This window comes from Aythya ferina (genome assembly GCF_964211825.1).
Source record: "Aythya ferina genome assembly, chromosome: 19".
NCBI lineage: Eukaryota > Metazoa > Chordata > Aves > Anseriformes > Anatidae > Aythya > Aythya ferina.
In genome coordinates this window covers 1,258,586-1,283,115 of record NC_140309.1, presented here as the reverse complement: position 1 = coordinate 1,283,115, position 24,530 = coordinate 1,258,586, and positions in this window count along the sequence as shown.

Below are 24,530 nucleotides of genomic sequence, written 5' to 3'. Positions count from 1 at the left end.
CCATTGTTTCAATGGCAACACAACACCGTGGTTGCCATGGCAACACAACCCCATGGTTACCATGGCAACACAACCACATGGTTACAATTTAAACAAAACACCATAGTTACCATGGCTACACAACCCCATGTTTACCATGGCAACATAAACCCATGGTTCCCATGGAAAAACAATGCCATGGTTGCCATGGCAAACCAATCCCATGGTTACCATTGCAATACAATCCCATGGTTGCATACGCAACACAACCCCATGGTTACACTTCAAACAAAACACCATTATTGCCATGGCAACAAAACACAATGGTTAACATGGCAACAAAACACCATGGTTGCCATGGTAACAAAAACCCATGGTTACATGAAACCCATCTCCATGGTTTCCATGGCAACACAACCCAATGGTTGTTATGGCAACCCAAACCCATAGTGTCCATGGCAACACAACTTCATGGTTGCCATGGAAACACAACACCATGGTGTCAATGGCAACAAAACCACAAGGTTGCCATGGCAAAAAAACACCATTGTTAACATGGCAACCCAACCCCATGGTTTCCATGGCAACAGAACCCTATGGTTGACACGGAAACACAACCCCATGGTTTGCATGACAACAAAAACCCATGGTTACCATGGCAACACAACCCCATGGTTGCCATGAAAACAAAACCCCATGGCTACCATGGCAACACCATACCATGGTAGCCATGGCAACACAACCCCATGGTTGCCATGGAAACACAAATTAATAGTTACCATGGCAACACAAACCCATGGTTCCCATGGAAACACAACCCCATGGTTGACATGGCAACACAACCCCATGGGTACCATGGCAACACAATCCTGTGGTTGCCATGGAAATACAACCCCATGGTTACTATGGCAACTCAACCTAATAGTTACCATGGAAACACAATCCCATGGTTCCCATGGAAACACAACCTCATGGTTGACATGGCAACACATCCCCATGGTTACCATAGCAACACAATCCCATGGTTGCCATTAAAACAACAACCACATGGTTACCATGGCAACAAAACCCAATGGTGTCCATGGAAACAAAACCCCTTGTTTTCCACGGTAACAAAACCCCATGGTTGCAATGGAACCCATCCCTATGGTTGCTATGGCAACACAACGCAACGGTTGCCATGGAACCCATCCCCATGGTTGCCATGGCAACACAACCCCATGGTTACCACGGTAACATAACCACATGGTTACTATGGCAAGAGAACCCCATGGTTGCCATGGGAACACAACCCCATGTTTGCCATGGTAACAAAACCACATGGTTACCATGGCAACCCAAACCCATGGTTACCATGGCAACACAACCCCATGGTTGCCATGGAAACACAACCCCATTGTTACCATGGCAACACAACCCCATGGTTGCAATGGAAAAACAAGCTCATGGTTGACATGGCAACAAAACCCCATGGTTGCCATGGCTACACAACCCCATGGTTCCAATGGCAACAAAACACCATGCGTTCCATGGCAACCAAACTACATGGTTTCCATGGCAACAGAACCCCATGATTGCCATGGGAACACAACCCCATTGTTACCATGGCAACAAAACGCCATGGTTTCCATGGCAACACAGTCCCATGGTCGCCATGGAAACACAACGCCATGGTTGCCATGGCAGGAATACACCATAGTTTCCATGGCAACACAACCCAATGGTTACCATGGCAACACAACCCCATGGTTGCCATGGCAACACAGGCCCGTGGTTGCCATGGCAACACAACTCCATGGTTACCATGGCAACACAAACCCATGGTTAACATGGAAACACAAACCCACGGTTGACATGGCTACACAACCCCATGGTTTTCATGGCAACACAACCCCATGGTTGCCATGGCAACACAACCCCATTGTTTCAATGGCAACACAACACCATGGTAGCCATGGCAACACAAAACCATGGTTCCCATGGCAACACCACCCCATGGTTACCATGGCAACACAGCCACATGGTTACAATTTAAACAAAACACCATAGTTACCATGGCTACACAACCCCATGTTTACCATGGCAACACAACCCCATGGTTCCCATGGAAACACAATGCCATGGTTGCCATGGTAAACCAATCCCATGGTTACCATTGCAATACAATCCCATGGTTGCATATGCAACACAACCCCATGGTTACAATTGAAACAAAACACCACTATTGCCATGGCAACAAAACACAATGGTTAACATGGCAACAAAACACCATGGTTGCCATGGTAAGAAAAACCCATGGTTGCCATGAAACCCATCCCCATGGTTACCATGGCAACACAACCCAATGTTTGTTATGGCAACCCAAACCCATGGTGTCCATGGCAACACAACTTCATGGTTGCCATGGAAACACAACACCATGGTGTCAATGGCAACAAAACCACAAGGTTGCCATGGCAAAAAAACACCATTGTTAACATGGCAACCCAACCCCATGGTTTCCATGGCAACAGAACCCTATGGTTGACACGGAAACACAACCCCATGGTTTGAATGACAACAAAAACCCATGGTTACCATGGCAACACAACCCCATGGTTGCCATGAAAACAAAACACCATCGTTGCCATGGCAACGCAACCCCATGGTTACCATGGCAACACCATACCATGGTAGCCATGGAAACACAACCCCATGGTTGCCATGGCAACACAAATTAATAGTTACCATGGCAACACAACCCCACGGTTGCCATGGCAACACAACCCCATGGTTACCATGGCAACACAAACCCATGGTTCCCATGGAAACACAACGCCATGGTTGACATGGCAACACAACCCCATGGTTACCATGGCAACACAATCCTATGGTTGCTATGGAAATACAACCCCATGGTTACTATGGCAACACAATCCTACGGTTGCCATGGAAATACAACCCCATGGTTACTATGGCAACTCAACGTAATAGTTATCATGGAAACACAATCCCATGGTTGCCATGGAAACACTACCCCATGGTTGCCATGGCAACTAAACTCAATGGTTCCCACGAAAACACAATCCCATGGTTGCCATCGTAACAAAACCCCATTGTTGCCTTGGCAACACAACCCCATGATTGCCAGGGGAACACAACCCCATGGTTGCCATGGCAACTCAATCGCACATTTACCATGGCAAAAAAACGCCATGTTTGCCATGGCAACGCAACCCCGTGGTTACCATGGCAAAACAACCCCATAGTTGCCATGGAAACACAACCCCATGGTTACCATGGCAACACAACCCCATGGTTGCCAAGGTAACAAAACGCCATGGTTGCCATGGCATCCCAACCCCATGGTTATTATGGCAACACAACCACATGGTTCCCATGGAAACACAACCCCATGGTTACCATGGCAACGCAATACTATGGTTGCCATGGGAACACAACCCCATGGTTGCTATGGACACTCAACCTAATAGATACCACGGAAACACAATCCCATGCTTGCCATGGTAAAAAAAAACCATTGTTGCCATGGCAACACAACCCCATGGTTGCCAGGGAAACACAGCCCCATGGTTGGCATGGTAATGCAACCCCATGGTTGCCATGGCAACGCAATCGCATATTTACCATGGCAAAAAACCGCCATGTTTTCCATGGTAACACAACACCATGGGTACCATGGCAACACAACCCAATAGTTGCCATGGAAACACAACCCATGGTTGCCATGGCAACTCAACCCCATGGTTGCCATGGTAACAAAACGTTATGGTTGCCTTCATAAGCCATCCCCATGGTTACCATGTCAAAACAACCCCACGGTTGCCATGGAAACACAACGCCATGTTTGCCATGGCAAGAATACACCATAGTTTCCACGGCAACACAATCCCATCGTTGCCATGGCAAACCAATCCCATGGTTACAATGGCAACACAACCCCATGGTTGCCATGGAAACAAATCCCCATGGTTGCCATGGCAACAAAAACCCATGGTTCCCATGGAAACACAACCTCATGGTTACCATGGCAACACAATCCCATGGTTGCCATGGAATCACAACCCCATGGTTTCAATGGCAACACAATCCCATGGTTGCCATGGAATCACAACCCCATGGTTTCAATGGCAACACAAACCCATTCTTGACATGGCAACAAAACCCCATGGTTATCATGGCAACACACCCCATGGTTGCCATGGTAAAAAATCCCTATGGTTACCATGGAAACACAACCCCTTCTTTACCATGGCAACACAACCCTATGGTTACAATTGAAACAAAACCCCATGGTTGACATGGCAAAACAACCCCACGGTTACCAAGGCAACAAAACGCCATGGTTTCCATGGCAACACAGGCCCATGGTTCCCATGGAAACACAACCCCATGGTTACCATGGCAACACAATCCCATGGTTCCCATGACAACACAACCCCATGGTTGCCAAGGTAACAAAGCGCCATGGTTGCCATGGAAAAACAACCCCATTGTTTCAATGGCAACACAACACCGTGGTTGCCATGGCAACACAACCCCATGGTTACCATGGCAACACAACCACATGGTTACAATTTAAACAAAACACCATAGTTACCATGGCTACACAACCCCATGTTTACCATGGCAACATAAACCCATGGTTCCCATGGAAAAACAATGCCATGGTTGCCATGGCAAACCAATCCCATGGTTACCATTGCAATACAATCCCATGGTTGCATACGCAACACAACCCCATGGTTACACTTCAAACAAAACACCATTATTGCCATGGCAACAAAACACAATGGTTAACATGGCAACAAAACACCATGGTTGCCATGGTAACAAAAACCCATGGTTACATGAAACCCATCTCCATGGTTTCCATGGCAACACAACCCAATGGTTGTTATGGCAACCCAAACCCATAGTGTCCATGGCAACACAACTTCATGGTTGCCATGGAAACACAACACCATGGTGTCAATGGCAACAAAACCACAAGGTTGCCATGGCAAAAAAACACCATTGTTAACATGGCAACCCAACCCCATGGTTTCCATGGCAACAGAACCCTATGGTTGACACGGAAACACAACCCCATGGTTTGCATGACAACAAAAACCCATGGTTACCATGGCAACACAACCCCATGGTTGCCATGAAAACAAAACCCCATGGCTACCATGGCAACACCATACCATGGTAGCCATGGCAACACAACCCCATGGTTGCCATGGAAACACAAATTAATAGTTACCATGGCAACACAAACCCATGGTTCCCATGGAAACACAACCCCATGGTTGACATGGCAACACAACCCCATGGGTACCATGGCAACACAATCCTGTGGTTGCCATGGAAATACAACCCCATGGTTACTATGGCAACTCAACCTAATAGTTACCATGGAAACACAATCCCATGGTTCCCATGGAAACACAACCTCATGGTTGACATGGCAACACATCCCCATGGTTACCATAGCAACACAATCCCATGGTTGCCATTAAAACAACAACCACATGGTTACCATGGCAACAAAACCCAATGGTGTCCATGGAAACAAAACCCCTTGTTTTCCACGGTAACAAAACCCCATGGTTGCAATGGAACCCATCCCTATGGTTGCTATGGCAACACAACGCAACGGTTGCCATGGAACCCATCCCCATGGTTGCCATGGCAACACAACCCCATGGTTACCACGGTAACATAACCACATGGTTACTATGGCAAGAGAACCCCATGGTTGCCATGGGAACACAACCCCATGTTTGCCATGGTAACAAAACCACATGCTTACCATGGCAACCCAAACCCATGGTTACCATGGCAACACAACCCCATGGTTGCCATGGAAACACAACCCCATTGTTACCATGGCAACACAACCCCATGGTTGCAATGGAAAAACAAGCTCATGGTTGACATGGCAACAAAACCCCATGGTTGCCATGGCTACACAACCCCATGGTTCCAATGGCAACAAAACACCATGCGTTCCATGGCAACCAAACTACATGGTTTCCATGGCAACAGAACCCCATGATTGCCATGGGAACACAACCCCATTGTTACCATGGCAACAAAACGCCATGGTTTCCATGGCAACACAGTCCCATGGTCGCCATGGAAACACAACGCCATGGTTGCCATGGCAGGAATACACCATAGTTTCCATGGCAACACAACCCAATGGTTACCATGGCAACACAACCCCATGGTTGCCATGGCAACACAGGCCCGTGGTTGCCATGGCAACACAACTCCATGGTTACCATGGCAACACAAACCCATGGTTAACATGGAAACACAAACCCACGGTTGACATGGCTACACAACCCCATGGTTTTCATGGCAACACAACCCCATGGTTGCCATGGCAACACAACCCCATTGTTTCAATGGCAACACAACACCATGGTAGCCATGGCAACACAAAACCATGGTTCCCATGGCAACACCACCCCATGGTTACCATGGCAACACAGCCACATGGTTACAATTTAAACAAAACACCATAGTTACCATGGCTACACAACCCCATGTTTACCATGGCAACACAACCCCATGGTTCCCATGGAAACACAATGCCATGGTTGCCATGGTAAACCAATCCCATGGTTACCATTGCAATACAATCCCATGGTTGCATATGCAACACAACCCCATGGTTACAATTGAAACAAAACACCACTATTGCCATGGCAACAAAACACAATGGTTAACATGGCAACAAAACACCATGGTTGCCATGGTAAGAAAAACCCATGGTTGCCATGAAACCCATCCCCATGGTTACCATGGCAACACAACCCAATGTTTGTTATGGCAACCCAAACCCATGGTGTCCATGGCAACACAACTTCATGGTTGCCATGGAAACACAACACCATGGTGTCAATGGCAACAAAACCACAAGGTTGCCATGGCAAAAAAACACCATTGTTAACATGGCAACCCAACCCCATGGTTTCCATGGCAACAGAACCCTATGGTTGACACGGAAACACAACCCCATGGTTTGAATGACAACAAAAACCCATGGTTACCATGGCAACACAACCCCATGGTTGCCATGAAAACAAAACACCATCGTTGCCATGGCAACGCAACCCCATGGTTACCATGGCAACACCATACCATGGTAGCCATGGAAACACAACCCCATGGTTGCCATGGCAACACAAATTAATAGTTACCATGGCAACACAACCCCACGGTTGCCATGGCAACACAACCCCATGGTTACCATGGCAACACAAACCCATGGTTCCCATGGAAACACAACGCCATGGTTGACATGGCAACACAACCCCATGGTTACCATGGCAACACAATCCTATGGTTGCTATGGAAATACAACCCCATGGTTACTATGGCAACACAATCCTACGGTTGCCATGGAAATACAACCCCATGGTTACTATGGCAACTCAACGTAATAGTTATCATGGAAACACAATCCCATGGTTGCCATGGAAACACTACCCCATGGTTGCCATGGCAACTAAACTCAATGGTTCCCACGAAAACACAATCCCATGGTTGCCATCGTAACAAAACCCCATTGTTGCCTTGGCAACACAACCCCATGATTGCCAGGGGAACACAACCCCATGGTTGCCATGGCAACTCAATCGCACATTTACCATGGCAAAAAAACGCCATGTTTGCCATGGCAACGCAACCCCGTGGTTACCATGGCAAAACAACCCCATAGTTGCCATGGAAACACAACCCCATGGTTACCATGGCAACACAACCCCATGGTTGCCAAGGTAACAAAACGCCATGGTTGCCATGGCATCCCAACCCCATGGTTATTATGGCAACACAACCACATGGTTCCCATGGAAACACAACCCCATGGTTACCATGGCAACGCAATACTATGGTTGCCATGGGAACACAACCCCATGGTTGCTATGGACACTCAACCTAATAGATACCACGGAAACACAATCCCATGCTTGCCATGGTAAAAAAAAACCATTGTTGCCATGGCAACACAACCCCATGGTTGCCAGGGAAACACAGCCCCATGGTTGGCATGGTAATGCAACCCCATGGTTGCCATGGCAACGCAATCGCATATTTACCATGGCAAAAAACCGCCATGTTTTCCATGGTAACACAACACCATGGGTACCATGGCAACACAACCCAATAGTTGCCATGGAAACACAACCCATGGTTGCCATGGCAACTCAACCCCATGGTTGCCATGGTAACAAAACGTTATGGTTGCCTTCATAAGCCATCCCCATGGTTACCATGTCAAAACAACCCCACGGTTGCCATGGAAACACAACGCCATGTTTGCCATGGCAAGAATACACCATAGTTTCCACGGCAACACAATCCCATCGTTGCCATGGCAAACCAATCCCATGGTTACAATGGCAACACAACCCCATGGTTGCCATGGAAACAAATCCCCATGGTTGCCATGGCAACAAAAACCCATGGTTCCCATGGAAACACAACCTCATGGTTACCATGGCAACACAATCCCATGGTTGCCATGGAATCACAACCCCATGGTTTCAATGGCAACACAATCCCATGGTTGCCATGGAATCACAACCCCATGGTTTCAATGGCAACACAAACCCATTCTTGACATGGCAACAAAACCCCATGGTTATCATGGCAACACACCCCATGGTTGCCATGGTAAAAAATCCCTATGGTTACCATGGAAACACAACCCCTTCTTTACCATGGCAACACAACCCTATGGTTACAATTGAAACAAAACCCCATGGTTGACATGGCAAAACAACCCCACGGTTACCAAGGCAACAAAACGCCATGGTTTCCATGGCAACACAGGCCCATGGTTCCCATGGAAACACAACCCCATGGTTACCATGGCAACACAATCCCATGGTTCCCATGACAACACAACCCCATGGTTGCCAAGGTAACAAAGCGCCATGGTTGCCATGGAAAAACAACCCCATTGTTTCAATGGCAACACAACACCGTGGTTGCCATGGCAACACAACCCCATGGTTACCATGGCAACACAACCACATGGTTACAATTTAAACAAAACACCATAGTTACCATGGCTACACAACCCCATGTTTACCATGGCAACATAAACCCATGGTTCCCATGGAAAAACAATGCCATGGTTGCCATGGCAAACCAATCCCATGGTTACCATTGCAATACAATCCCATGGTTGCATACGCAACACAACCCCATGGTTACACTTCAAACAAAACACCATTATTGCCATGGCAACAAAACACAATGGTTAACATGGCAACAAAACACCATGGTTGCCATGGTAACAAAAACCCATGGTTACATGAAACCCATCTCCATGGTTTCCATGGCAACACAACCCAATGGTTGTTATGGCAACCCAAACCCATAGTGTCCATGGCAACACAACTTCATGGTTGCCATGGAAACACAACACCATGGTGTCAATGGCAACAAAACCACAAGGTTGCCATGGCAAAAAAACACCATTGTTAACATGGCAACCCAACCCCATGGTTTCCATGGCAACAGAACCCTATGGTTGACACGGAAACACAACCCCATGGTTTGCATGACAACAAAAACCCATGGTTACCATGGCAACACAACCCCATGGTTGCCATGAAAACAAAACCCCATGGCTACCATGGCAACACCATACCATGGTAGCCATGGCAACACAACCCCATGGTTGCCATGGAAACACAAATTAATAGTTACCATGGCAACACAAACCCATGGTTCCCATGGAAACACAACCCCATGGTTGACATGGCAACACAACCCCATGGGTACCATGGCAACACAATCCTGTGGTTGCCATGGAAATACAACCCCATGGTTACTATGGCAACTCAACCTAATAGTTACCATGGAAACACAATCCCATGGTTCCCATGGAAACACAACCTCATGGTTGACATGGCAACACATCCCCATGGTTACCATAGCAACACAATCCCATGGTTGCCATTAAAACAACAACCACATGGTTACCATGGCAACAAAACCCAATGGTGTCCATGGAAACAAAACCCCTTGTTTTCCACGGTAACAAAACCCCATGGTTGCAATGGAACCCATCCCTATGGTTGCTATGGCAACACAACGCAACGGTTGCCATGGAACCCACCCCCATGGTTGCCATGGCAACACAACCCCATGGTTACCACGGTAACATAACCACATGGTTACTATGGCAAGAGAACCCCATGGTTGCACGGCAACACAACCCCATGGTTTGCATGAGAACACAACCTCATGGTTACCATGGCAACACAATCCTATGGTTGCCATGGAAACACAACCCCATGGTTACTATGGCAACTCAACTCAATGGTTCCCACGGAAACACAATCCCATGGTTGCCATGGAAACACAACCCCATGGTTACCATGGAAACACAATCCCATCGTTCCCATGAAAACACTACCCCATGGTTGCCATGGCAACACAACCCCATGGTTCCCACGGAAACACAATCCCATGGTTGCCATGGAAACACAACCCCATGGTTACCATGGAAACACAATCCCATCGTTCCCATGAAAACACTACCCCATGGTTGCCATGGCAACTCAACTCAATGGTTCCCACGGAAACACAATCCCATGGTTGCCATGGTAACAAAACCCCATTGTTGCCTTGGCAACACAACCCCATGGTTGCCATGGAAAAACTACCCCATTGTTACCATTGCAACACAAACCCATTGTTCCATGGAAACACAACCCCGTGGTTGACATGGCAACAAAACCCCATGGTTATCATGGCAACACAACCCCATGGTTGCCATGGCAACACAACCCACTGGTTGCCATGGAAACACAATCCCTTGTTTACCATGGCAATGCAACCTTATGGTTACAATTGAAACAAAACCCCATGGTTGACATGGCAGCACAACCCCATGGTTACCACGGTAACAAAACCACATGGTTACTATGGCAAGAGAACCCCATTGTTTCCACGGCAACACAACCCCATGGTTTGCATGACAACAAAACCCATTGGTTACCATGGCAAAAGAACCCCATGTTTGCCATGAAAACAAAACCCCATGGTTGCCATGGCAACGCAACCCCATGGTTACCATGGCAACATAACACCATGGTAGACATGGCAACACAACCCCATGGTTACCAAGGCAACAAAACGCCATGGTTACCATGGCAACACAGGCCCATGGTTACCATGGCAACACAACCCCATGGTTGCCATGAAAAAACAATCCCACGGTTGCCATGGCAACAAAACCCCATGGATGCCATGGCTACACAACCCCATGGTTGCCATGGAAACCAGCCCCATGGTTGCTATGGCAACACAACCCAGTGGTTGCCATGGAACCCATCCCCATGTTTACCATGGCAACACAACCCTATGGTTGCCAAGGTAACAAAACGCCATGGTTACCATGGCAACAAAACGCCATGGTTACCATGGCAACACAGGCCCATGGTTCCCATGGAAACACAACCCCATGGTTACCATGGAAACACAACCCCATGGTTTCAATGGCAACACAACCCCACGGTTGCCATGGCAACACAACCCCATGGTTACCATGGCAACACAACCGCATGGTTACAATTTAAACAAAACACCATTATTGCCATGGCAACACAACTCCATGGTTACCACGGCAACAGAACCCCATGGTTTCCATGGCAACACAACCCCATGTTTGCCATGGTAACAAAACCACATGGTTACCATGGCAACCCAAACCCATGGTTACCATGGCAACACAACCCCATGGTTGCCATGGAAACACAACCCCATTGTTACCATGGCAACACAACCCCATGGTTGCAATGGAAAAACAAGCTCATGGTTGACATGGCAACAAAACCCCATGGTTGCCATGGCTACACAACCCCATGGTTCCAATGGCAACAAAACACCATGCGTTCCATGGCAACCAAACTACATGGTTTCCATGGCAACAGAACCCCATGATTGCCATGGGAACACAACCCCATTGTTACCATGGCAACAAAACGCCATGGTTTCCATGGCAACACAGTCCCATGGTCGCCATGGAAACACAACGCCATGGTTGCCATGGCAGGAATACACCATAGTTTCCATGGCAACACAACCCAATGGTTACCATGGCAACACAACCCCATGGTTGCCATGGCAACACAGGCCCGTGGTTGCCATGGCAACACAACTCCATGGTTACCATGGCAACACAAACCCATGGTTAACATGGAAACACAAACCCACGGTTGACATGGCTACACAACCCCATGGTTTTCATGGCAACACAACCCCATGGTTGCCATGGCAACACAACCCCATTGTTTCAATGGCAACACAACACCATGGTAGCCATGGCAACACAAAACCATGGTTCCCATGGCAACACCACCCCATGGTTACCATGGCAACACAGCCACATGGTTACAATTTAAACAAAACACCATAGTTACCATGGCTACACAACCCCATGTTTACCATGGCAACACAACCCCATGGTTCCCATGGAAACACAATGCCATGGTTGCCATGGTAAACCAATCCCATGGTTACCATTGCAATACAATCCCATGGTTGCATATGCAACACAACCCCATGGTTACAATTGAAACAAAACACCACTATTGCCATGGCAACAAAACACAATGGTTAACATGGCAACAAAACACCATGGTTGCCATGGTAAGAAAAACCCATGGTTGCCATGAAACCCATCCCCATGGTTACCATGGCAACACAACCCAATGTTTGTTATGGCAACCCAAACCCATGGTGTCCATGGCAACACAACTTCATGGTTGCCATGGAAACACAACACCATGGTGTCAATGGCAACAAAACCACAAGGTTGCCATGGCAAAAAAACACCATTGTTAAATGGCAACCCAACCCCATGGTTTCCATGGCAACAGAACCCTATGGTTGACACGGAAACACAACCCCATGGTTTGAATGACAACAAAAACCCATGGTTACCATGGCAACACAACCCCATGGTTGCCATGAAAACAAAACACCATCGTTGCCATGGCAACGCAACCCCATGGTTACCATGGCAACACCATACCATGGTAGCCATGGAAACACAACCCCATGGTTGCCATGGCAACACAAATTAATAGTTACCATGGCAACACAACCCCACGGTTGCCATGGCAACACAACCCCATGGTTACCATGGCAACACAAACCCATGGTTCCCATGGAAACACAACGCCATGGTTGACATGGCAACACAACCCCATGGTTACCATGGCAACACAATCCTATGGTTGCTATGGAAATACAACCCCATGGTTACTATGGCAACACAATCCTACGGTTGCCATGGAAATACAACCCCATGGTTACTATGGCAACTCAACGTAATAGTTATCATGGAAACACAATCCCATGGTTGCCATGGAAACACTACCCCATGGTTGCCATGGCAACTAAACTCAATGGTTCCCACGAAAACACAATCCCATGGTTGCCATCGTAACAAAACCCCATTGTTGCCTTGGCAACACAACCCCATGATTGCCAGGGGAACACAACCCCATGGTTGCCATGGCAACTCAATCGCACATTTACCATGGCAAAAAAACGCCATGTTTGCCATGGCAACGCAACCCCGTGGTTACCATGGCAAAACAACCCCATAGTTGCCATGGAAACACAACCCCATGGTTACCATGGCAACACAACCCCATGGTTGCCAAGGTAACAAAACGCCATGGTTGCCATGGCATCCCAACCCCATGGTTATTATGGCAACACAACCACATGGTTCCCATGGAAACACAACCCCATGGTTACCATGGCAACGCAATACTATGGTTGCCATGGGAACACAACCCCATGGTTGCTATGGACACTCAACCTAATAGATACCACGGAAACACAATCCCATGCTTGCCATGGTAAAAAAAAACCATTGTTGCCATGGCAACACAACCCCATGGTTGCCAGGGAAACACAGCCCCATGGTTGGCATGGTAATGCAACCCCATGGTTGCCATGGCAACGCAATCGCATATTTACCATGGCAAAAAACCGCCATGTTTTCCATGGTAACACAACACCATGGGTACCATGGCAACACAACCCAATAGTTGCCATGGAAACACAACCCATGGTTGCCATGGCAACTCAACCCCATGGTTGCCATGGTAACAAAACGTTATGGTTGCCTTCATAAGCCATCCCCATGGTTACCATGTCAAAACAACCCCACGGTTGCCATGGAAACACAACGCCATGTTTGCCATGGCAAGAATACACCATAGTTTCCACGGCAACACAATCCCATCGTTGCCATGGCAAACCAATCCCATGGTTACAATGGCAACACAACCCCATGGTTGCCATGGAAACAAATCCCCATGGTTGCCATGGCAACAAAAACCCATGGTTCCCATGGAAACACAACCTCATGGTTACCATGGCAACACAATCCCATGGTTGCCATGGAATCACAACCCCATGGTTTCAATGGCAACACAATCCCATGGTTGCCATGGAATCACAACCCCATGGTTTCAATGGCAACACAAACCCATTCTTGACATGGCAACAAAACCCCATGGTTATCATGGCAACACACCCCATGGTTGCCATGGTAAAAAATCCCTATGGTTACCATGGAAACACAACCCCTTCTTTACCATGGCAACACAACCCTATGGTTACAATTGAAACAAAACCCCATGGTTGACATGGCAAAACAACCCCACGGTTACCAAGGCAACAAAACGCCATGGTTTCCATGGCAACACAGGCCCATGGTTCCCATGGAAACACAACCCCATGGTTACCATGGCAACACAATCCCATGGTTCCCATGACAACACAACCCCATGGTTGCCAAGGTAACAAAGCGCCATGGTTGCCATGGAAAAACAACCCCATTGTTTCAATGGCAACACAACACCGTGGTTGCCATGGCAACACAACCCCATGGTTACCATGGCAACACAACCACATGGTTACAATTTAAACAAAACACCATAGTTACCATGGCTACACAACCCCATGTTTACCATGGCAACATAAACCCATGGTTCCCATGGAAAAACAATGCCATGGTTGCCATGGCAAACCAATCCCATGGTTACCATTGCAATACAATCCCATGGTTGCATACGCAACACAACCCCATGGTTACACTTCAAACAAAACACCATTATTGCCATGGCAACAAAACACAATGGTTAACATGGCAACAAAACACCATGGTTGCCATGGTAACAAAAACCCATGGTTACATGAAACCCATCTCCATGGTTTCCATGGCAACACAACCCAATGGTTGTTATGGCAACCCAAACCCATAGTGTCCATGGCAACACAACTTCATGGTTGCCATGGAAACACAACACCATGGTGTCAATGGCAACAAAACCACAAGGTTGCCATGGCAAAAAAACACCATTGTTAACATGGCAACCCAACCCCATGGTTTCCATGGCAACAGAACCCTATGGTTGACACGGAAACACAACCCCATGGTTTGCATGACAACAAAAACCCATGGTTACCATGGCAACACAACCCCATGGTTGCCATGAAAACAAAACCCCATGGCTACCATGGCAACACCATACCATGGTAGCCATGGCAACACAACCCCATGGTTGCCATGGAAACACAAATTAATAGTTACCATGGCAACACAAACCCATGGTTCCCATGGAAACACAACCCCATGGTTGACATGGCAACACAACCCCATGGGTACCATGGCAACACAATCCTGTGGTTGCCATGGAAATACAACCCCATGGTTACTATGGCAACTCAACCTAATAGTTACCATGGAAACACAATCCCATGGTTCCCATGGAAACACAACCTCATGGTTGACATGGCAACACATCCCCATGGTTACCATAGCAACACAATCCCATGGTTGCCATTAAAACAACAACCACATGGTTACCATGGCAACAAAACCCAATGGTGTCCATGGAAACAAAACCCCTTGTTTTCCACGGTAACAAAACCCCATGGTTGCAATGGAACCCATCCCTATGGTTGCTATGGCAACACAACGCAACGGTTGCCATGGAACCCATCCCCATGGTTGCCATGGCAACACAACCCCATGGTTACCACGGTAACATAACCACATGGTTACTATGGCAAGAGAACCCCATGGTTGCACGGCAACACAACCCCATGGTTTGCATGAGAACACAACCTCATGGTTACCATGGCAACACAATCCTATGGTTGCCATGGAAACACAACCCCATGGTTACTATGGCAACTCAACTCAATGGTTCCCACGGAAACACAATCCCATGGTTGCCATGGAAACACAACCCCATGGTTACCATGGAAACACAATCCCATCGTTCCCATGAAAACACTACCCCATGGTTGCCATGGCAACACAACCCCATGGTTCCCACGGAAACACAATCCCATGGTTGCCATGGAAACACAACCCCATGGTTACCATGGAAACACAATCCCATCGTTCCCATGAAAACACTACCCCATGGTTGCCATGGCAACTCAACTCAATGGTTCCCACGGAAACACAATCCCATGGTTGCCATGGTAACAAAACCCCATTGTTGCCTTGGCAACACAACCCCATGGTTGCCATGGAAAAACTACCCCATTGTTACCATTGCAACACAAACCCATTGTTCCATGGAAACACAACCCCGTGGTTGACATGGCAACAAAACCCCATGGTTATCATGGCAACACAACCCCATGGTTGCCATGGCAACACAACCCACTGGTTGCCATGGAAACACAATCCCTTGTTTACCATGGCAATGCAACCTTATGGTTACAATTGAAACAAAACCCCATGGTTGACATGGCAGCACAACCCCATGGTTACCACGGTAACAAAACCACATGGTTACTATGGCAAGAGAACCCCATTGTTTCCACGGCAACACAACCCCATGGTTTGCATGACAACAAAACCCATTGGTTACCATGGCAAAAGAACCCCATGTTTGCCATGAAAACAAAACCCCATGGTTGCCATGGCAACGCAACCCCATGGTTACCATGGCAACATAACACCATGGTAGACATGGCAACACAACCCCATGGTTACCAAGGCAACAAAACGCCATGGTTACCATGGCAACACAGGCCCATGGTTACCATGGCAACACAACCCCATGGTTGCCATGAAAAAACAATCCCACGGTTGCCATGGCAACAAAACCCCATGGATGCCATGGCTACACAACCCCATGGTTGCCATGGAAACCAGCCCCATGGTTGCTATGGCAACACAACCCAGTGGTTGCCATGGAACCCATCCCCATGTTTACCATGGCAACACAACCCTATGGTTGCCAAGGTAACAAAACGCCATGGTTACCATGGCAACAAAACGCCATGGTTACCATGGCAACACAGGCCCATGGTTCCCATGGAAACACAACCCCATGGTTACCATGGAAACACAACCCCATGGTTTCAATGGCAACACAACCCCACGGTTGCCATGGCAACACAACCCCATGGTTACCATGGCAACACAACCGCATGGTTACAATTTAAACAAAACACCATTATTGCCATGGCAACACAACTCCATGGTTACCACGGCAACAGAACCCCATGGTTTCCATGGCAACACAACCCCATGTTTGCCATGGTAACAAAACCACATGGTTACCATGGCAACCCAAACCCATGGTTACCATGGCAACACAACCCCATGGTTGCCATGGAAACACAACCCCATTGTTACCATGGCAACACAACCCCATGGTTGCAATGGAAAAACAAGCTCATGGTTGACATGGCAACAAAACCCCATGGTTCCCATGGAAACACAACCCCATGGTTACCATGGAAACACAACCCCATGGTTTCAATGGCAACACAACCCCACGGTTGCCATGGCAACACAACCCCATGGTTACCATGGCAACACAACCGCATGGTTACAATTTAAACAAAACACCATTATTGCCATGGCAACACAACTCCATGGTTACCACGGCAACAGAACCCCATGGTTTCCATGGCAACACAACCCCATGTTTGCCATGGTAACAAAACCACATGGTTACCATGGCAACCCAAACCCATGGTTACCATGGCAACACAACCCCATGGTTGCCATGGAAACACAACCCCATTGTTACCATGGCAACACAACCCCATGGTTGCAATGGAAAAACAAGCTCATGGTTGACATGGCAACAAAACCCCATGGTTGCCATGGCTACACAACCCCATGGTTCCAATGGCAACAAAACACCATGCGTTCCATGGCAACCAAACTACATGGTTTCCATGGCAACAGAACCCCATGATTGCCATGGGAACACAACCCCATTGTTACCATGGCAACAAAACGCCATGGTTTCCATGGCAACACAGTCCCATGGTCGCCATGGAAACACAACGCCATGGTTGCCATGGCAGGAATACACCATAGTTTCCATGGCAACACAACCCAATGGTTACCATGGCAACACAACCCCATGGTTGCCATGGCAACACAGGCCCGTGGTTGCCATGGCAACACAACTCCATGGTTACCATGGCAACACAAACCCATGGTTAACATGGAAACACAAACCCACGGTTGACATGGCTACACAACCCCATGGTTTTCATGGCAACACAACCCCATGGTTGCCATGGCAACACAACCCCATTGTTTCAATGGCAACACAACACCATGGTAGCCATGGCAACACAAAACCATGGTTCCCATGGCAACACCACCCCATGGTTACCATGGCAACACAGCCACATGGTTACAATTTAAACAAAACACCATAGTTACCATGGCTACACAACCCCATGTTTACCATGGCAACACAACCCCATGGTTCCCATGGAAACACAATGCCATGGTTGCCATGGTAAACCAATCCCATGGTTACCATTGCAATACAATCCCATGGTTGCATATGCAACACAACCCCATGGTTACAATTGAAACAAAACACCACTATTGCCATGGCAACAAAACACAATGGTTAACATGGCAACAAAACACCATGGTTGCCATGGTAAGAAAAACCCATGGTTGCCATGAAACCCATCCCCATGGTTACCATGGCAACACAACCCAATGTTTGTTATGGCAACCCAAACCCATGGTGTCCATGGCAACACAACTTCATGGTTGCCATGGAAACACAACACCATGGTGTCAATGGCAACAAAACCACAAGGTTGCCATGGCAAAAAAACACCATTGTTAACATGGCAACCCAACCCCATGGTTTCCATGGCAACAGAACCCTATGGTTGACACGGAAACACAACCCCATGGTTTGAATGACAACAAAAACCCATGGTTACCATGGCAACACAACCCCATGGTTGCCATGAAAACAAAACACCATCGTTGCCATGGCAACGCAACCCCATGGTTACCATGGCAACACCATACCATGGTAGCCATGGAAACACAACCCCATGGTTGCCATGGCAACACAAATTAATAGTTACAATGGCAACACAACCCCACGGTTGCCATGGCAACGCAACCCCATGGTTACCATGGCAACACCATACCATGGTAGCCATGGAAACACAACCCCATGGTTGCCATGGCAACACAAATTAATAGTTACCATGGCAACACAACCCCACGGTTGCCATGGCAACACAACCCCATGGTTACCATGGCAACACAAACCCATGGTTCCCATGGAAACACAACGCCATGGTTGACATGGCAACACAACCCCATGGTTACCATGGCAACACAATCCTATGGTTGCTATGGAAATACAACCCCATGGTTACTATGGCAACACAATCCTACGGTTGCCATGGAAATACAACCCCATGGTTACTATGGCAACTCAACGTAATAGTTATCATGGAAACACAATCCCATGGTTGCCATGGAAACACTACCCCATGGTTGCCATGGCAACTAAACTCAATGGTTCCCACGAAAACACAATCCCATGGTTGCCATCGTAACAAAACCCCATTGTTGCCTTGGCAACACAACCCCATGATTGCCAGGGGAACACAACCCCATGGTTGCCATGGCAACTCAATCGCACATTTACCATGGCAAAAAAACGCCATGTTTGCCATGGCAACGCAACCCCGTGGTTACCATGGCAAAACAACCCCATAGTTGCCATGGAAACACAACCCCATGGTTACCATGGCAACACAACCCCATGGTTGCCAAGGTAACAAAACGCCATGGTTGCCATGGCATCCCAACCCCATGGTTATTATGGCAACACAACCACATGGTTCCCATGGAAACACAACCCCATGGTTACCATGGCAACGCAATACTATGGTTGCCATGGGAACACAACCCCATGGTTGCTATGGACACTCAACCTAATAGATACCACGGAAACACAATCCCATGCTTGCCATGGTAAAAAAAAACCATTGTTGCCATGGCAACACAACCCCATGGTTGCCAGGGAAACACAGCCCCATGGTTGGCATGGTAATGCAACCCCATGGTTGCCATGGCAACGCAATCGCATATTTACCATGGCAAAAAACCGCCATGTTTTCCATGGTAACACAACACCATGGGTACCATGGCAACACAACCCAATAGTTGCCATGGAAACACAACCCATGGTTGCCATGGCAACTCAACCCCATGGTTGCCATGGTAACAAAACGTTATGGTTGCCTTCATAAGCCATCCCCATGGTTACCATGTCAAAACAACCCCACGGTTGCCATGGAAACACAACGCCATGTTTGCCATGGCAAGAATACACCATAGTTTCCACGGCAACACAATCCCATCGTTGCCATGGCAAACCAATCCCATGGTTACAATGGCAACACAACCCCATGGTTGCCATGGAAACAAATCCCCATGGTTGCCATGGCAACAAAAACCCATGGTTCCCATGGAAACACAACCTCATGGTTACCATGGCAACACAATCCCATGGTTGCCATGGAATCACAACCCCATGGTTTCAATGGCAACACAATCCCATGGTTGCCATGGAATCACAACCCCATGGTTTCAATGGCAACACAAACCCATTCTTGACATGGCAACAAAACCCCATGGTTATCATGGCAACACACCCCATGGTTGCCATGGTAAAAAATCCCTATGGTTACCATGGAAACACAACCCCTTCTTTACCATGGCAACACAACCCTATGGTTACAATTGAAACAAAACCCCATGGTTGACATGGCAAAACAACCCCACGGTTACCAAGGCAACAAAACGCCATGGTTTCCATGGCAACACAGGCCCATGGTTCCCATGGAAACACAACCCCATGGTTACCATGGCAACACAATCCCATGGTTCCCATGGCAACACAACCCCATGGTTGCCAAGGTAACAAAGCGCCATGGTTGCCATGGAAAAACAACCCCATTGTTTCAATGGCAACACAACACCGTGGTTGCCATGGCAACACAACCCCATGGTTACCATGGCAACACAACCACATGGTTACAATTTAAACAAAACACCATAGTTACCATGGCTACACAACCCCATGTTTACCATGGCAACATAAACCCATGGTTCCCATGGAAAAACAATGCCATGGTTGCCATGGCAAACCAATCCCATGGTTACCATTGCAATACAATCCCATGGTTGCATACGCAACACAACCCCATGGTTACACTTCAAACAAAACACCATTATTGCCATGGCAACAAAACACAATGGTTAACATGGCAACAAAACACCATGGTTGCCATGGTAACAAAAACCCATGGTTACATGAAACCCATCTCCATGGTTTCCATGGCAACACAACCCAATGGTTGTTATGGCAACCCAAACCCATAGTGTCCATGGCAACACAACTTCATGGTTGCCATGGAAACACAACACCATGGTGTCAATGGCAACAAAACCACAAGGTTGCCATGGCAAAAAAACACCATTGTTAACATGGCAACCCAACCCCATGGTTTCCATGGCAACAGAACCCTATGGTTGACACGGAAACACAACCCCATGGTTTGCATGACAACAAAAACCCATGGTTACCATGGCAACACAACCCCATGGTTGCCATGAAAACAAAACCCCATGGCTACCATGGCAACACCATACCATGGTAGCCATGGCAACACAACCCCATGGTTGCCATGGAAACACAAATTAATAGTTACCATGGCAACACAAACCCATGGTTCCCATGGAAACACAACCCCATGGTTGACATGGCAACACAACCCCATGGGTACCATGGCAACACAATCCTGTGGTTGCCATGGAAATACAACCCCATGGTTACTATGGCAACTCAACCTAATAGTTACCATGGAAACACAATCCCATGGTTCCCATGGAAACACAACCTCATGGTTGACATGGCAACACATCCCCATGGTTACCATAGCAACACAATCCCATGGTTGCCATTAAAACAACAACCACATGGTTACCATGGCAACAAAACCCAATGGTGTCCATGGAAACAAAACCCCTTGTTTTCCACGGTAACAAAACCCCATGGTTGCAATGGAACCCATCCCTATGGTTGCTATGGCAACACAACGCAACGGTTGCCATGGAACCCATCCCCATGGTTGCCATGGCAACACAACCCCATGGTTACCACGGTAACATAACCACATGGTTACTATGGCAAGAGAACCCCATGGTTGCACGGCAACACAACCCCATGGTTTGCATGAGAACACAACCTCATGGTTACCATGGCAACACAATCCTATGGTTGCCATGGAAACACAACCCCATGGTTACTATGGCAACTCAACTCAATGGTTCCCACGGAAACACAATCCCATGGTTGCCATGGAAACACAACCCCATGGTTCCCACGGAAACACAATCCCATGGTTGCCATGGAAACACAACCCCATGGTTACCATGGAAACACAATCCCATCGTTCCCATGAAAACACTACCCCATGGTTGCCATGGCAACTCAACTCAATGGTTCCCACGGAAACACAATCCCATGGTTGCCATGGTAACAAAACCCCATTGTTGCCTTGGCAACACAACCCCATGGTTGCCATGGAAAAACTACCCCATTGTTACCATTGCAACACAAACCCATTGTTCCATGGAAACACAACCCCGTGGTTGACATGGCAACAAAACCCCATGGTTATCATGGCAACACAACCCCATGGTTGCCATGGCAACACAACCCACTGGTTGCCATGGAAACACAATCCCTTGTTTACCATGGCAATGCAACCTTATGGTTACAATTGAAACAAAACCCCATGGTTGACATGGCAGCACAACCCCATGGTTACCACGGTAACAAAACCACATGGTTACTATGGCAAGAGAACCCCATTGTTTCCACGGCAACACAACCCCATGGTTTGCATGACAACAAAACCCATTGGTTACCATGGCAAAAGAACCCCATGTTTGCCATGAAAACAAAACCCCATGGTTGCCATGGCAACGCAACCCCATGGTTACCATGGCAACATAACACCATGGTAGACATGGCAACACAACCCCATGGTTACCAAGGCAACAAAACGCCATGGTTACCATGGCAACACAGGCCCATGGTTACCATGGCAACACAACCCCATGGTTGCCATGAAAAAACAATCCCACGGTTGCCATGGCAACAAAACCCCATGGATGCCATGGCTACACAACCCCATGGTTGCCATGGAAACCAGCCCCATGGTTGCTATGGCAACACAACCCAGTGGTTGCCATGGAACCCATCCCCATGTTTACCATGGCAACACAACCCTATGGTTGCCAAGGTAACAAAACGCCATGGTTACCATGGCAACAAAACGCCATGGTTACCATGGCAACACAGGCCCATGGTTCCCATGGAAACACAACCCCATGGTTACCATGGAAACACAACCCCATGGTTTCAATGGCAACACAACCCCACGGTTGCCATGGCAACACAACCCCATGGTTACCATGGCAACACAACCGCATGGTTACAATTTAAACAAAACACCATTATTGCCATGGCAACACAACTCCATGGTTACCACGGCAACAGAACCCCATGGTTTCCATGGCAACACAACCCCATGTTTGCCATGGTAACAAAACCACATGGTTACCATGGCAACCCAAACCCATGGTTACCATGGCAACACAACCCCATGGTTGCCATGGAAACACAACCCCATTGTTACCATGGCAACACAACCCCATGGTTGCAATGGAAAAACAAGCTCATGGTTGACATGGCAACAAAACCCCATGGTTGCCATGGCTACACAACCCCATGGTTCCAATGGCAACAAAACACCATGCGTTCCATGGCAACCAAACTACATGGTTTCCATGGCAACAGAACCCCATGATTGCCATGGGAACACAACCCCATTGTTACCATGGCAACAAAACGCCATGGTTTCCATGGCAACACAGTCCCATGGTCGCCATGGAAACACAACGCCATGGTTGCCATGGCAGGAATACACCATAGTTTCCATGGCAACACAACCCAATGGTTACCATGGCAACACAACCCCATGGTTGCCATGGCAACACAGGCCCGTGGTTGCCATGGCAACACAACTCCATGGTTACCATGGCAACACAAACCCATGGTTAACATGGAAACACAAACCCACGGTTGACATGGCTACACAACCCCATGGTTTTCATGGCAACA